Source organism: Astyanax mexicanus, chromosome 25 (genome assembly GCF_023375975.1).
Source record: "Astyanax mexicanus isolate ESR-SI-001 chromosome 25, AstMex3_surface, whole genome shotgun sequence".
NCBI classification, from domain to species: domain Eukaryota; kingdom Metazoa; phylum Chordata; class Actinopteri; order Characiformes; family Acestrorhamphidae; genus Astyanax; species Astyanax mexicanus.
In genome coordinates this window covers 16,927,230-16,942,990 of record NC_064432.1, presented here as the reverse complement: position 1 = coordinate 16,942,990, position 15,761 = coordinate 16,927,230, and the positions used below count along the sequence as shown (strand labels likewise).

General features: G+C 37.1%; 1 protein-coding gene across 15 annotated transcripts in view; it reads left to right on the top strand.

Moving 5' to 3' along the window:
• The window catches only part of LOC103040758 (neurexin-2), an 848,474-nt gene that overhangs the window by 144,082 nt on the left and 688,631 nt on the right, over positions 1–15,761 (top strand). The gene's annotated exons all lie outside the window — the stretch shown is intronic.

Sequence of the window (15,761 nt, the reverse complement as noted above, 5' to 3'; positions counted from 1 at the left end):
TTTTGTTAAAATAGAACACTGGAATGCGCATTCAAAAAAGCTAGGGCTACTGATTTTATTAACCTCATTAAAGTAAAGTTAGGCTAATAAAGTACCTGAAATAAAGACCAAAGGTGACCTGGCATCTTATAAAAATGCACCACACACCATAATATCAGGCCTTTTTGACATGTGACAAGTATCAAGCAGTTTATGTGGTGTTCTAAAGAACTTCATTCCAGCCACGCACACACACACACACACACACACACATACACATACACAGATGAAACAGGACAGAAGCATGAAGCAAGATGATGTGTTTACCGACAAAAAGATAAGAAGAGAGATTTGATGGCACCGAAAACATCAGCAGACCCTGAGGGAGAGGAGAGAAGGTTACGCTGCTGTTAATTTGACCTTGTGAGAATGAGATGGACAGGCTGAGATGTGAACAGCGAGGAATACAGACAGAGATAGAGAGAGAGAGAGAGTATGGCTGGAAGTGACAGAGTGGAAGTGAGATCACGCTGCAGAACAGCTGGGTAAAACCAGAGTGACATGAAGGGCTGAAGCAAGATGAAGATAAGCTACATGACATACAGAGGAACCAAGCACTAAACGAAGCAACAAAACACATTAGCTGTGACTTTGTTTTCTGTGTGATACACAGAATATTAACATATGCAAATGATTAATCTGTAAAACCTAACTTGTTACTTTTTTAAGAACATGCTAATCACGCGACAATGTTTACAGAGCCTGGTTTTTCAGTATAGCAGTATATATCATAACCACACTTAAAATCCAACCTATTTATTTCATTTATTTATTCGTTTTTCAGATATGTCTGTTTTTTGTAGTTCAAATTATAACCTGTCCTGTATGGTTTGTTTGTGTTTAATTTGCTTATTTACTCAGTGAAATATATATATATATATATATATATTTTTGTTAGAATTTAATGTAATCAACAGTGATGCTCCTAAAAATGGAGATCTGAATCACAAAAAAATGGAGATCACAAATCATCATTGTAATTATATTAAAATGCATCACTAGTCTATAGGCCTTACTGCATTTCATGTAATTTTATTGCATACGGAAGTTGCAGTTGTTCAGTAAGCAAAATACGTCAACAGGTAAGCAAGCTAGCGTTTCCCCGGCAACTTTTTTTCTTCTTCCAGTAAACCAGAGGACAGAGAGGCAAAGGTTGTGCAGAGTTTGAAAGTGAACCACAGGGAAACTGTTCAATAATGCAGAGAACAGAAAAGCCAATGTGACTGCAAGCGCTGCAGAGGCAGGTAACCTGAGAGAGAGAGAGAGAGAGAGAGAGAGAGAGAGAGATAACTCGTTTTGCTTCTGTCTCTCGTTCTCCCTCTCTGTCTGTATCCTATTCATTAATCCTGTTACGTAAGGTGCTGATTCGGGTCATGCCACTGTGCGTGGAGGTGTTTGTTTAGCTGCAGGCGATGTAAAACGACCGAATGGAGGTGGGAAAAAGCCGCCGGAGGCTCCGGGCCTTGGCATGGCATTAAAGCATGGATGCACTGTGGCACTGGAAGGAAAGTAATGGAGTTCAGAATTGGTCAGTCACCTCTGAGTAGTTAAAGCTAGCGTAGAATGCTGTGCTTCCTTTTTTCTTGTATTAAATGCTCAGAGTCAAGTTAACCATATTCATTTTGTAATATGAATATCGTTTGACTTTTTTTTTTTTTTTTGACTATGGTTGTATCTATCAGGTTATTAGGATCCGATATTATTAGCCAGGGCTACAGCGAAACTGAAAACATGCATGAACCTAAGAAATTCTCATGAACTTGTTGAAATACATATATTCTTGCATTTGATGCATTTAAAACATTCTAAATGTTGTTGGAATGGGGAAGTTAAGGATCTGTGATAAGTTTCAAAGGCTTGGAAGCATCTGGGATGGATATTCATACATTGGTCGAATGTATATTATGGTCAGACAACCTGGACCAAAAAAACAAACAAAAAAAAAAAAAAAACATCACAACAGACAAAAGCCATGAATCTTAGAGCACCAAAAAACACTGCCTTTAAGATCACATTATTTCCAGGTATGTCCATGCATTTTTCAACAAGACAATGCAAGACCACATGCTGCACACATTAAAAAGGCGTGGCTACGTAAGAAGAGGGTATGGTTCAGTGATGTTGCACATTTTAAGAAATGTTTGCAAGAAGAATCTTCTGTGCCAAAACCTCTTTATGCTCTTTCATGGCCTATTTCAGCACCTGAATGTTGAGTTTCTGCAATGTTCAGAGTTTAAAAATGCCCTATACACGTTCAATCTCTCAGTCTCCTCAAGCTGCTTTCTTTTCACTCCTTCACTCAATCCTTTCATTTCCCATCTAAGAGATAAGCTTCTATCCATCCCTCCCTCTGTGCTGTGGACTCTCTCTGTTTTTTGCTCTCTCTCTCTCTCTCTGCATCTCTCTCTCTCTCTCTCTCCACCTCTACCTGTCTGCTTCATTTTGTGGAGATAAGGCCTGCACTCCCCTGTGGGGCTTCTGGTGTCGATACTAATATACAGGCGTCATCGATAAACTGTCAAAACCTGCTCCTCTTACCCCTCCTCCCCTAGCAGGAATCTCACGTCTGACCTTCTGTAGTGTTTTTACTTGGAATAGTAAAGTGGCCGTTTGGCTTAACACCCTGCCAGTTTGTACCTAGAATGACCCGAAGCCTTCGTTGGAGGCCTGTGATAAGCTGCTGAAATATGCTGTATCTCAATGGTCTCAGGTCAGACTCCTGCTCACTAGACCATCGAGAAGCACAGTGTAGCATAGCAAAGCACAGCTGATAGAACAGCTCTTTAAACATTTTTTTGCTTGGCTTAGCTGCACAGCAAATGAGCCTGTGTTAAAACCAACACAATTAGTGTTAGGTTTAATTCAGAAATATGCACAGAGATTTTACACTATGTATAGACTTTTTTAATCAGTAAAAGCGGTTGTCTAGCTATCCCACACTTCAGTTCTTCATTCTCATAACCAAGTTCCCGTCACATAGTGCCATCATGAGTTATGGGTGAGTCACAGAGGTAATGAGTGAGACAGTGAGTTAATGAATGAGTCAGTGAGGGAGACCAAGCAAGCTAGTGAGGTAATGAGTGAGAATGAATCACTGAGTTATGGAGTTAAAGAGTAAGTTGGTGAGTTGATTAGAGAGAGTGAGTCCGTGAGTCATGAGCGAGTAATGCTAGCGAGGTAATGAGTGAGGCAGTGAGTCAGTGAAGTAATGAGTGATTCTGTGAGTTGATAACTGGGAGAATCAGTTTGTAATTAGCAAGATAGAGTAATGCTAGTAAGGTAATGAGTGAGTCAGTGAGGTAATGAGTGAGAGAGAGACTGAGTCAGTGAGTTTAGGTGACACCGAGTCAGTGAGTTAATAAGTGAAAGAGCCAGTAGGACTGAGTACTGAGTAAGATTAGTAATCCAGTAATCCATTGAGGTAATGATTGAGAGACGGAGTGATTCGGTGAGTTAATAAGCGATATATGGTAAGCTACTGAGGTAATGACTGAGAGTAAGTGAGTTAGAGTAGAATAGATTAAGTTAATGATTAATGTGTTAATGAGTGATTCGTAGAGAGAAAGATTTGTAAGTTAGTAAAGTAGACAGAGTAGGAAAGTTAAAGAGAAAGTAACTTAGTGAGTCAGTGAGCGATTGAGAGTGATTTAGTGAATTATTTAAGTAAGTCAGTAAGTTATTGAGATAGACCTTATAGCATTAGTGTTTAGTACTCAGTTGGGGCACACACAATAATTGGTGCTTAACAGGACACAATACTTGTTTTGTTTATTTGACTTATTACTTATTACACTCTAGGCTAATGATACTCCTATTACTTTCACTATATCTAAAAGAGAATCCGCTCTTTCCTTTAAATCGATAAACAAAGGCAGCCAAGTGACTCATCCGCCATGATGTTTGATAATGTGAGTTAAAGCAAAGCAATCAAATTGTTTCACGCCTGAGAGAGAGAGATAGAGAGATAGAAAGAGAGAGAGATAGAGAGATAGAAAGAGAGAGAGAGAGAGAGAGAGAGAGAGAGAAAGATTGGGTAGGAGAGATAAAAGCAGCAGAGATCTTACATGAGGGAAGCTACATTACTGCTTTTTCTTGTTTCCTGTGAAAAACGAAATCCCGCTCGAGGCATCTGTCACTGTTTGAGGAGACAGACATCAGTCACAGCGAGTTGTGATTTGAAAACGGAACAGAGGAAGAGGGAGAGAAGGAGCCGGGCTCTGATCTTCCGCCATGTGTTTTGACTCGGCCGCGTCGAGGCTCTCCGGACCAGAGCCGGGAGGATAAATGACTGACACGAGAGGAATGGCAGCACCGGTCGACTTCGCCGACAGCAGATTTTTATTAGGCTCTTCCCCTTGAGTCAATCTGCTGACCAACAAATTTGTAGCAACAACATCTCAGCTTTTCTCTTCAAACATTTATGTTAGTATTTCAGTTTTGCTTTTGTAAGCTTTTTGTGTGGTTTTTGGAAGAGTCGAATGAAAGCTTTTTACTCTTTTTCGCCTAGGTAGGTATCTGTAGAGCAGGAGAAAGATGTTGATGGACTCCGCTTTCAGAACACAGGATCATCTGTTAGCATTTTCTGTCAATGACATTATGCTGCTTTAATGAGAATTGAGCTGTAATTTTAGCATCACAGAGAGCGTTCAACAAGTATGGGTCGACATAGGCTGGTTGTTTTGAGGCAATGGCATGAACTAACTGCCCTGACAGTGGGAATGAAACTCATACATGTCAAGGGAAAATTAAATGAATGCTCTCCAAGATGCTGCAATTTATGTTTTTTGATTTTTCCACAGTCAAACATAGTTTACACACAGAACAATGTGTGTAATAGTCTGTGAGACATCAAACAACCCAAGATAACTTGTAAGCAACTATAGAGCTTTTTCATATCTCATATGCTGCATTTCAACAAGAACATTGCTGCCCATCTGCAATTTTCTCTCATAGATAGCCTAAAGGCGTTTGGGCAAATGACATGAGAAGAATTATGTTTGGAGAAAGGAACACTCTGCATTTTAATGTTAAAAACTTTAAAAGAGGAGCAATATCAGCCAACATGGGCAGTTATCCTTGTGCTGGGATTTCGGGACCTTGGAGAGCGAACAGCAAGTAAAGGTTGATATGGGCTTGTTTTTTATGAAGCGATGACAAGAACTGCTCCCACAGTGCACATGAAACCTGTACATTCATCAGATGAATTTGAAGTGAACACTCTCCAGGGTGCTGACCATTTTGTTTATGGATTTTTCTTTGTGTGTAAATTTTCTTAGCAACCATAGCCAATCATGACATCCATTCCCAAAAATTGTGTGCATTCAGATGAATGTAAATCACATAGACCCACATTTTATTCACAATGGAACATTAGATGCTTCTAAAAATTGTGTAGCACTTTTAGAAAATTCAAGTTGAAACAGAAACATAAAAGTTAAAAAGAAAAAGAAAAGTAAAAAATGATTTCCCATCATATCCAGTACATAATATTAAAAAATGCAAAGTCTCTACAGAAATTGCTGTGAACAAGGGAAGGCAGATGTTTAATATTCGATGCTGATGATCTTTGAACTTTGAAAGTTCTGAATGAGTTAATCTTTTACATGTCTCACTTTCAAAATATAGTGTTATATATGTTTTCTATGTTCTATTGTGAATAAAAAAATATGGGATTTCTGTTTTTATTTTAAATTATAAATTAGTGTATTATTAAATGATAAATTAAATGATAAATTAGTATATTATTAAATAATGACATTTATATTTATTATTTTGGTGTGTTAATTAGGTCAGTTGTTTTATCACTAGGATATTTTCAGTTCTGAAAACTTTTAAATCACTTTGAACAGATTTTGTATAACATTCCTTCCTGTTCTACTCTTCCTAATTGACAGGAAATTAGTCACTTTTTACCACGTTGCTACAGCAACAGTGTCATAATGTGGCAAAAGGTGGCATATATAGCGGGTGTGGCTGACGTGAGCCCTATCAGTCTCACAGCCAGAAGCTGAGAAAGCTCAGTTATTAGCAGCTCTGTTATACCAGTTCACCACGCAGGTAGGACGCAGGCGCTCCACACCAGCTCTCATAGATTTCTATAATATCAGTTTACGTTATCACTCACCTCTGTAGGTTAGTAGTTCTGTATTTATAGCTTCATTCACTCGTTCAGTTCATTCTTCATGTTTGTTGAACAGTTGTTTGTTTCTCTTCATCTCTCCCGCTGGGTCTGAGAAAAAGCCTAATCTTGTAATAATTCCAGTATTATTTAGGGCAGAACTGTTTGCTGTCGATCCACAGGGAAGCTCAGAATACAGATTTATAATAAAAGGAACATGAAATGATCCAAAACAGCTTAACCCACCAGAGTTTAAACCTGAATTTAATGAGGGTACTCATGTTTGAAATGTGTATCCTCTTAGGATTAAATTCTAAAGAACATGATGCATGATTTCACACCTTCAGTTCTAGAAATGAAGGTGCTCAAAAAGCTTCCTTACATTTCTGCAGAACAACATTTCACATACAGCACAAATCACTGTCCTGTATCATCTATATCCCTCTGCTTTTAAATATTTGGAGTACATATTAGTATCGTGAAATGTTGATTTTATTGACTTCTGGCAAAATTTGGTTTGTGGATGGTTTGTGGGAGGACTTTTCAAGCCCCCTGAAGGTGTTCCGTGATATCTGGCAACAGGACTGTCATTAGTAGCAGAGCCTGTAAGTCCTGTAAGTTGTGAGGAGGTTCACAGGTTTTCCTTTCTTAAAGAACTTTTGGTAGGTACTGACCACTGTATACCAGAACTGTTATATTAGCCCATTAAATGTGTCTTCTTGTAAAAAAACAAATAAATATATCCTTCTATCATAAATGAAAGTGGGAGTTATTGTTTAAATAACGCTTCAATTAGTACCTGAACATGTGTCTTATTTGATTATTGTATAAAGAATATAATATATACATACATGTTTCTTTGCATAATTACATGGAGAATCACTTTATAATAACAATCTCTGGATATATTTAAAAAACAAACAAACAAACAAAAAAAAATATATATATATATCATTAATAAACATTGTTATACGATTAAGTAATCTACTTATTATTAATAAACAACAGTTAAATGTTAATGCTTTAGAATGTTGTAAATAATAATGAATTGAGACATTAGTTAAAATGTGTTTAATGATTAATAAGGTCTCAACTATATTCACTTACTAATTAGTTGAGACATTCTGTATTGTTACTTTGTGTAAACTTAGTGTAAAGTGAATGCAAAGCGTAAATCTTTTTTTCATGAATTAATAGAGCAACTATTTTTTTACCAATGTTTTTTTCAGTAAATGGTCCTTTAGATAATGCTTTTTCTAAATGAGTTGTATATGTGAATGTAAGGTTTCCAAGAACATCACTTAAATTAGAATAGTACGTTTGACATTGACATTGACATACTCAGTTCTTTATATTCGCAAAGCTGCATTTAAATCATGCATGCTTCTTTTATACCATCGATTAGTACCGTATCCTTTCTAGTCTTTATGTATTGTACATGTGTGTATACTCCACAGTGTTTCATATAGCAAATGAATATCCCACTGAAATAAGAGCTGAAGTAATTCACTTGGTTTTCATTCTCAGATGATTCAGTTTAACTGTAATGCGCTCCCTAAGTTAGACCATCACGCCCTAAGCGCCACTTACTCATCACTAGCAGTCAATTTATAATCACAAATAAAAAAGGCTGCAAATAACAGGCGCACGCGGCATCGGCCACAATTTAATAACAACATTATTTCATAAGGGCTGCCGAGGCTGGGTCAGAATTATCCTATTTCAGAAATTGTCTTTTACGTAAAGTCTGAAATCCAATCAGGCTTTTTGATTTAATCCTTTTAGCATGGAATACACTGGGGGATTTGCGGGACTATTTTGTTAAGTATGTCAGTGGGGGAAATTGTTCTCTTCGAAATGAGTCGCTTTTAAAATGCTGAATTCCGAGTTTTCATGTTGTTTCGTCTTTTAAATACAACATTTTCTCCTGGATTATCTTCCGTACTGGTCTCAGATCATCTTAAACGAGTAAACGCTTCCCCTACCAAATGGCCCAGCGCGTCCTGTCGTGACAGTGACTGTCATCTGTGATCTCTCCCTCTGTTCCCTCTTCATTTCTGAGGATTATGTTGAAATGCAGGTTACGGCCAGGTTTCACCTCACCTGTTTGCGTTCAGGCAGACTCGGAGGAGACAGCTCGGAGAAACGGAATCTGCGCCTCAGCGATTCTCATCCCTGTTCACCCTGCAGATTATCATCTTTCCAGGCCTGTCACTGAGGCACATCTCGTGCTATACAGCGGGAAAGCGAAGGCTGAAGCCTGTGCAACACACATTCAGATATACACACTGTACTGTACTGTAATAATAATTCGTTTTCAAAAAGACAGTCTCAGTTTTTATTAATTAGCACTGTATAATGTAAAAACAGGTGTTACACAGTGGATCATTTAGTGTTGTGTTTAAACCCAGCCCAGCAGACAGCAGTGTAGTACTTTATTATTACATTGACTTACTTTGGAAACTACGTTTTGTGTTTTGGACATTATTCAGTGATTGTGAGAAAGTGTTACCCCATAGGGAAGCCTTGAGAATGCCCACAGCTGTATAAGTTGTGGGGTGTTATCTTATGAGTGAATTTGAAAGCTGAGAAAGCATTTTTTTGTGTGTGTTTTTGTTGTTTGTGTTTTTTATATTTCCTGCATTGAACCCAAAAATAGGCAAAGGTGGTAAAACAAAGTGCAAAGGGAGATGGAAAGTGGGTCATCAGTCTCTCTCTCTCTCTCTCTCTCTCTCTCTCCCTCTCTCTCTTCCTCTCAGTAGAGCAGTAGCACTCTTGTCAAGCAGATCCCTGCTGAGCTGAATCGATGGCAGTGTATGTGTGTGGAGTGGTTCCTGCTGTATCAGGGTCAGTGTGGTGGTGGTGGGTGCTGAGGGGCTCACTGTGCCTCCTAGCGCAATCCTGTATACCTCCGGTGCACCAATTGCCTGATAGTGGGGAGCTTTTAGAGCTTCAGGGTTTCAAAAGAGCATCAGGAGACCATCAAGGCCATCTATTACTAACACTATGGCTCATACTGCCAGGCCTTCTTCTGCTCGCGCAATTTAGAGAGATATTATGACCTTGTTAGTTTTGATGAATGTGGCATATTTATAGAGGTGACATGTGATTCCCCTTTTCCACAGGTTAACACGGTTTCCTGTGGTGTTGAAGGCAGTGGACACGTTCGAAAACAAAAACAGCTCTCCCTTCAGCTTTTTCTTGTTTTGGACATTACTATCACTGGCTTCCCATTTAAGTTACAACACAATGCTCAGCTAAAATGGAACAGTATCTAAAAATTAATGTTTCTTTTTAAATTCCAACTTTTTAATATGAAAGATTCATTTTGGACTTTTACATAAACATGTAAAGATCTAGTTTAGTGTAATGTTCATTAGTTAAAATATCTGACTATTTGGTGAGTTTTAAAATAGAAAATTGGGTATAAAACATTTTTTTTTTCCATTTGTTACAGAATGGAGTAGGTTTTCATTCTTATTTTTTTTTACAAATCTGAAATTCAATCTTACAATCTGAATTTCGGGGAAAAATGGGGAAAAAAAATGTTTTCTTGATTTTCAGATTTTTCCATTTTTGCATTTTGTAACAAAAATCTGATTGTATAATCCAACCTACATTTTTCATAATATGACAAAAATGGAAAAAATCAGCAAAGTGAAATTATTATTTATTTTTTCCTGAAATTCAGATAGTAAGGAACATTAATGACCTTGAAATTGAAAACATTTATAAAATCACATATATTTTCTACTGTCTGTTAAACAAAATCAAGTTTTACACCCTCTAACACCCTTTTATATTTAGTATCAACCAATCAGAAAACTGAGCTGATATGAGCGGTGCAGTGTGAACATCTGTGATTTTAGTCCATCAGTATTGGCTGTTGCATTTTTTTTTTGTAATGTAAGGGATTTTTATCTAGTCTATACATGATTCTTCATTTTATTCATTACTGATGAAAACATTCCTTTTTGTAAAAAAAACAAAACAAAACAAAAAAAAAACACTTCCAGATGCTGCATATATTTTCTTTACTACGTAAGTCTAATTGTATGAGTCAGAGCTGAAGACACTTTGACAAGGAGAATCTCCTCAAAAGGCCAGGCTTGTCCAGCAAAGTGGGTTTTGAATGTTTGAGTGGTTGGACTGTCAGTCTATGATAGACAGCAGATAAGTTCTGAGCATCTATGGATGCTCTTTAGTATAATCCAAGACTTGGGAGCTCTCTGCCTTCGATGAAATAGCAAGATATCTGTTACTGCATTATCACAGTTTTGTTGGAGGCAAGACTTTTGGAAATGTTGCAAAATCCGTCTTATTTCAGCCAGTTTTGGCCTCTCGATCTCTCATTGCCGATACCAATCCAGGGCAGGGCTACATTAATGTTTCCAGGCTTGGCAACTTGGTAATGCAAAGTCATGCAGGCCTTTTGTAACGTGCCACACATTGTCTCTTGAGATTTTTATTTATTTATTTATTTTAATCATTTACATTAATTTTGGAAACACAATAAAAAAAGAGCTACTTATTTAGTACTGATGCATCTATAATTTTGAACATGATTCCTTTAACCTCGTTACTGATATTGCTGTATTTTTGATGGTGGCTATATGTGGTCTGCACTGTTTGTTAGCTCTGTTGTGTTGCTGTGCCAATAGCTACTCACTATATGGGCTGGAAGATCTACTCTTAAAAGGGGTATTCCTCCAGGAGAGGTGATAGTCTTACACATTCTACTAATATATAAATTAGAGTCATAAACTGTTAAAATTCTGCTTGTTAATGCGCTGCATTAGCTCTGTAGTGCCATCTAGCGGTTTCACAAGGAACTGTTACTCCCCAGATATTTTGACTAAAAAAAATTGTCTGGTACCAATACACATCCGATCGACCTTTCCTTCTCTAGAGCCCAACATGTGAAGCAGAGCCTGTGGTTAAAGCAGTCAGTCTGAGCATCAGCCCTGTTCCATCTCAGCTTAACAGCCTATTACTGACATACACACACATTTATGAGTGACAACTGCACTGATCGATCGCTCACTTGTGCTGCTGCTGCTGCTTCGGCTTCTTTGTGTGTGTGTGTGTGTGTGTGTGTGTGTTAGTTAGGGTTTTAAGATTCTGTCCTTGCTCCGTGCTAAATCCTTTATTTTGCTTGGTGGGATTAAGGCTCCAAAAGTCTCTCATTTGACTCCAAACCCCTTTAGGGCTCCAAAAGAGGGAAAGAAATCCCTCCCTCCTCTCTCTGTCTCTTGCTCTTGCTCTCTCTCTCTCTCTCTCTCTCTCTCTCTCTCTCTCTCTCTCTCTCTCTTGTCTTGTAATTGGCAAAATTCTGTAATTTTAAAGCATTCTGTAATTTAACACAACTTTGCTTTTAAAATGCACTCAATGTCAATAGCCAACGTAAATAGCTGCCTCCAGAAAACAGGGTCTGATTACAATATAAATCTACATGTTACTGTATGCTATTGGAAACAATAGATTATAAAACAAAACAAAAAAAGGGACAATATTTATTGAGCTACACATACATGCATAGAGTGACACCTGATTAACTTAACATACCAGACATATTGGCTTGAAATTGTAGATATTTCTAATGGCGTCCTGCATCCCATGCATCTTGAATATTCATAAGCAATTACTTCAGATTTTGTGATAGGGGTGTTGGTCGTGTTAATAGAGTGTCCAATAGCATTCCACACATTTTCAATCAGGGATAGGTCTGGAAATGTGGTTGGCCATGGCATAATATCTGTGTCTTTGAAGCAAACTCTTAAGACAACAGCAGCATTGGAATGGTTAATGTGATATTGGGTTGCTAAAGTGAAGGTCAAAAGTGATCTGGCATTGTACAAAACTAAACCACACACTGTGAATCCAGGCCTTCTGGAGACGTAAAGTGTGACAGCACATGCATTTGTTGGTTGTCTCCACGAAGACAAAAGCTACCAATCCACTTGTTTCATTCCTGTTGGTTAATTCCTTCTGGGTGTGACTATTTTATTGCACTTTTTTAGTTGTTTTTCATTTTTATCTCCTTCTGACACTCTCTGCCCATTTAAGACTGATTAAGGTTTTGCTAAATATTGTAATTTGGTATGCACACCTATTATTGCCTTGTTTTTTTTTTTTTTTTCTCTCCCCTCCCTGTAGCCTTGCTTTTATACTGTTTTATCTACACACACATTACTATGCAGTTGCCCGTAGCTGCATTCTGCTATGAGATCTATGGTTATTATTTGCAAGTGCTGCACCATCAAAACATGCCTGTAGGAAATAATGCACCTGTGCTTTCAACCTCAAAATGGCCTTCCATTTACATTATATATCCTGTCCCGCGCCGGGGAATACGCTCCTGATGGACTACTAAGCCCGGAGCTGTTGGTTCCCGTCCGCTAATGGAACCCGCTGAGGGACTTACTGGCTGGACAGGTGTTGTCAGAAGGAATCACGCAGACGAAACACTCTATCTGCGCAGCAGCACGTCCATGACTGTTCTCATGCCGTTCTGCACAAGCGTCTCTGCTCGTCTGCCTGCCTGCTAAGAGTTTACTTTTCATAAAAGAGACGCTTCAGTGTTTACCACGCTGCACGACCCTGGAGAACCACAGACTCGCTCAGATGTTGAAATGGGGCTCATGAAATCATTCATTTCTCTGTTCTGTGTAATTGTATTAACACTCTCACAGATAAATAGTCTTTTAAGTCTGAATGTTTAATGCTCTCTCAGGGTAAAAGGTTTCCCAGTTGCTACTATTATTTTTTGTATGTCTCAATCTGAAAGTGTAATTATCTTGAGGGGAAAAAAAAAAAAGCTTTGCAGAAAAAAAAAAATAATAACTGTTAATTTTTATTTACCAGTTTGATCTGTTTGTTTTATGCCTGTTTTTGGTTTTGTGTTGTGAGACAAATTGAATTTTGATATTGTCAGTAGTTTGTTTCTATCTATTAAGAGTATAACTATATATCATAAAGTGTACATCACACACATTTAGAGTGTAATTATTTTATTTTATTTGTTATTTTAATAATATCCTGCACATTCACAAGCCTATTGCATTTATTAGATTTAGCAAAACCTTTTTTCAAAAAAATAAATAGTTAATTAATATTAATAACAGTCATTAATAAGGATTTAATAGTGTGCTAATCAATCATACAAAAATACATAAAATATAAGTTTAGAAAGTTTAATAATACCACACTTTGCTGTCTAAAACTACCAACATCAAGCATTTGTGGAAAAAGAAATCCTGCTTTATTTCTAATCTTAAGGACTGCTACCTTAAGCAAACAAGCCGTCAATATGTGTGATTATTGTCATTTATCAGTCTGTGTTTGTATCCACCCATCTGTCATATTGATATGCATAATTAATATATAACTATTTGAACATGGATTTTGATGTTTAAATGATGAGTAATGAGCTGTGCCATTTAGACAAAAATAGGTTCATCATGAAGATAATGACAGAATAAATTGTAAACTAAAAGCTTCTAAAAAGCTTCTAGAGCCTCTATAACCTGCATTAGTCTTCTTTTATTTTGTATTGTTCTGAGTGGCAGCAGTGATGTAGCTGCTTGATTGAGGTTTATTTCTTTCCTTTAATCTAAGAGAGAGAGAGAGAGAGAGAGAGAGAGAGAGAGAGAGAGAGAGAGATACAGAAAAGGACAAGCAGCGCTATAGTGCATCAGTGGCTTCTTTATTGCTGGAGTCTTCTATGCACTTTGTACCATATGACGGTTTCTTAGTGAGACCACACAGTGTGTTGTCAATTTCCATTTAAAGCGACAGTCTGCAGGTTTTGTGGATTTGGAGTTTTAGTGAGATTGTGTGAGAATGTGTAATTGCACAGAGTGGGCGTGGAAAAGTATGTTTATTGTAGGTTAATGCAAATAAATAAATGAAATACTTTTAAAAGTTTACGTCCCACAAACCTACCAGATCAGTCTGTTTTTAGAGTGATTATATTTTTGGATATATTGGATACATTGCGGGAATGTTAAAAAGTACTGATAAAATTAATCAGACAATCTTATTAATTTTATCATACTATAAGAAGACCTTACTGCTCCCATTCTGCCTTTTGCTGTGACAACTTTGCTAACTACATAACACAGTACTGTACGTTTACTTTCAGTACTTGAGTAGTGCATTTTAGTATAAACTACTTGAAGTACTTGATTACAAAAAAAAGTCTAATACTTTAGTACTTCTGCTTAAGTATGGAGTTTAAGAACACTTTAACTTTTACTCAAGTCACTTTTTTGATAGAGCACTTGCACTTTTACTTAAGTCTGGATCTCTAGTACTTTATACTAGTACTTCTATGTTCCATTACATTTGGCCTGTCATTCTATGGGTAAAGCTGTGAATGCTACATACTAAGCTTACCAAAGCACACAAAAGTACACACTACTGTTTCCTCAGCCACCATTAAATCTTAAAATCTGTTACTAAAAGCAGAGGTAAACACTTCCACGGCTGCAGGGTGCCTCCACTTATGAAAATGAATAATGCAAAGATGATTGTTTTTCGCCTTCCTTGGAGCTGTGTAGAATACACATGTGAGATTCTTCAGTTCTTGATGTCTTGCTTAGTTGTAGGCTTATGTGCTATTTTTGATGATGGCCATGCTTGTCTGCATTCATGAGATTGTGCAAACATATACAAATGCTGCACAAAATCAGTTATGCAGTTTTATGACATAAATTAGCCATTATTAGTTGACACTATAGTGAATATGTATGTTAGACACAGATATATTGTAAAAAATAGCTTTTTTGCAGCTTTGAATCGTTTTTAATGATTTAAATCTGGCCGTTGTCCTTTACATTGTGTGTGTAGAGAGAAAGAGAGAGATAGAGAGAGAGAGAGAGAGAGAGAGAGAGAGAGAGAGAGAGGAAGGGATTATGGGTGGCAGGAAGGGATTAAGGGAGGGAAAGAAAGCGTGTGTAGTGTTTATAATTAGTATTCATTCTTTGCTTTGAGCTACGGTATGAAGAACGTCTAACTTAAAATGTCAATGCGCTATATTTAAATATAATGCTATATTTTACTTTATGTAATCACTTTTTGGATGTGTGGTTATATGTTTATGGTATGTTGTATACTGTCATTGTATACTGTCATAAATCACTGTTGTGATTTGTGGGATACACATTGTATAATACAGTTATTTATAGTGCTGGGTGATATGCTGATTGAACACTTTAATCTTAATTCTAATTACTAAACAATTTTTACTTGCATTTTAATAGGTACAAGCTGTGTGAGTTGACTCAGTGTTTGAGTTCTTCTCCATGTTGTGTTAATGTCACAGATTGGATCACATGACTACACATGCAAAACTGTGTTTTTAAGGGGAGAGTACGTGAACACAGCAAAATGAGTCTGGTTATGGGTTCTTAATATTGATTTTGACTTTTTTTATTATTTGGCCAGTTTTATTTGTTTCCCATTATTGTAAAAAATTAAATAAAATAAACAATAGTTACTACAGTAATTACTACATTAATACTTATTCAATTTTAGTTTTATCTCACTTAGTAACTCACTTCCACACCTAGCAACAATTCCACAAACCCTAAAACTGAACCCT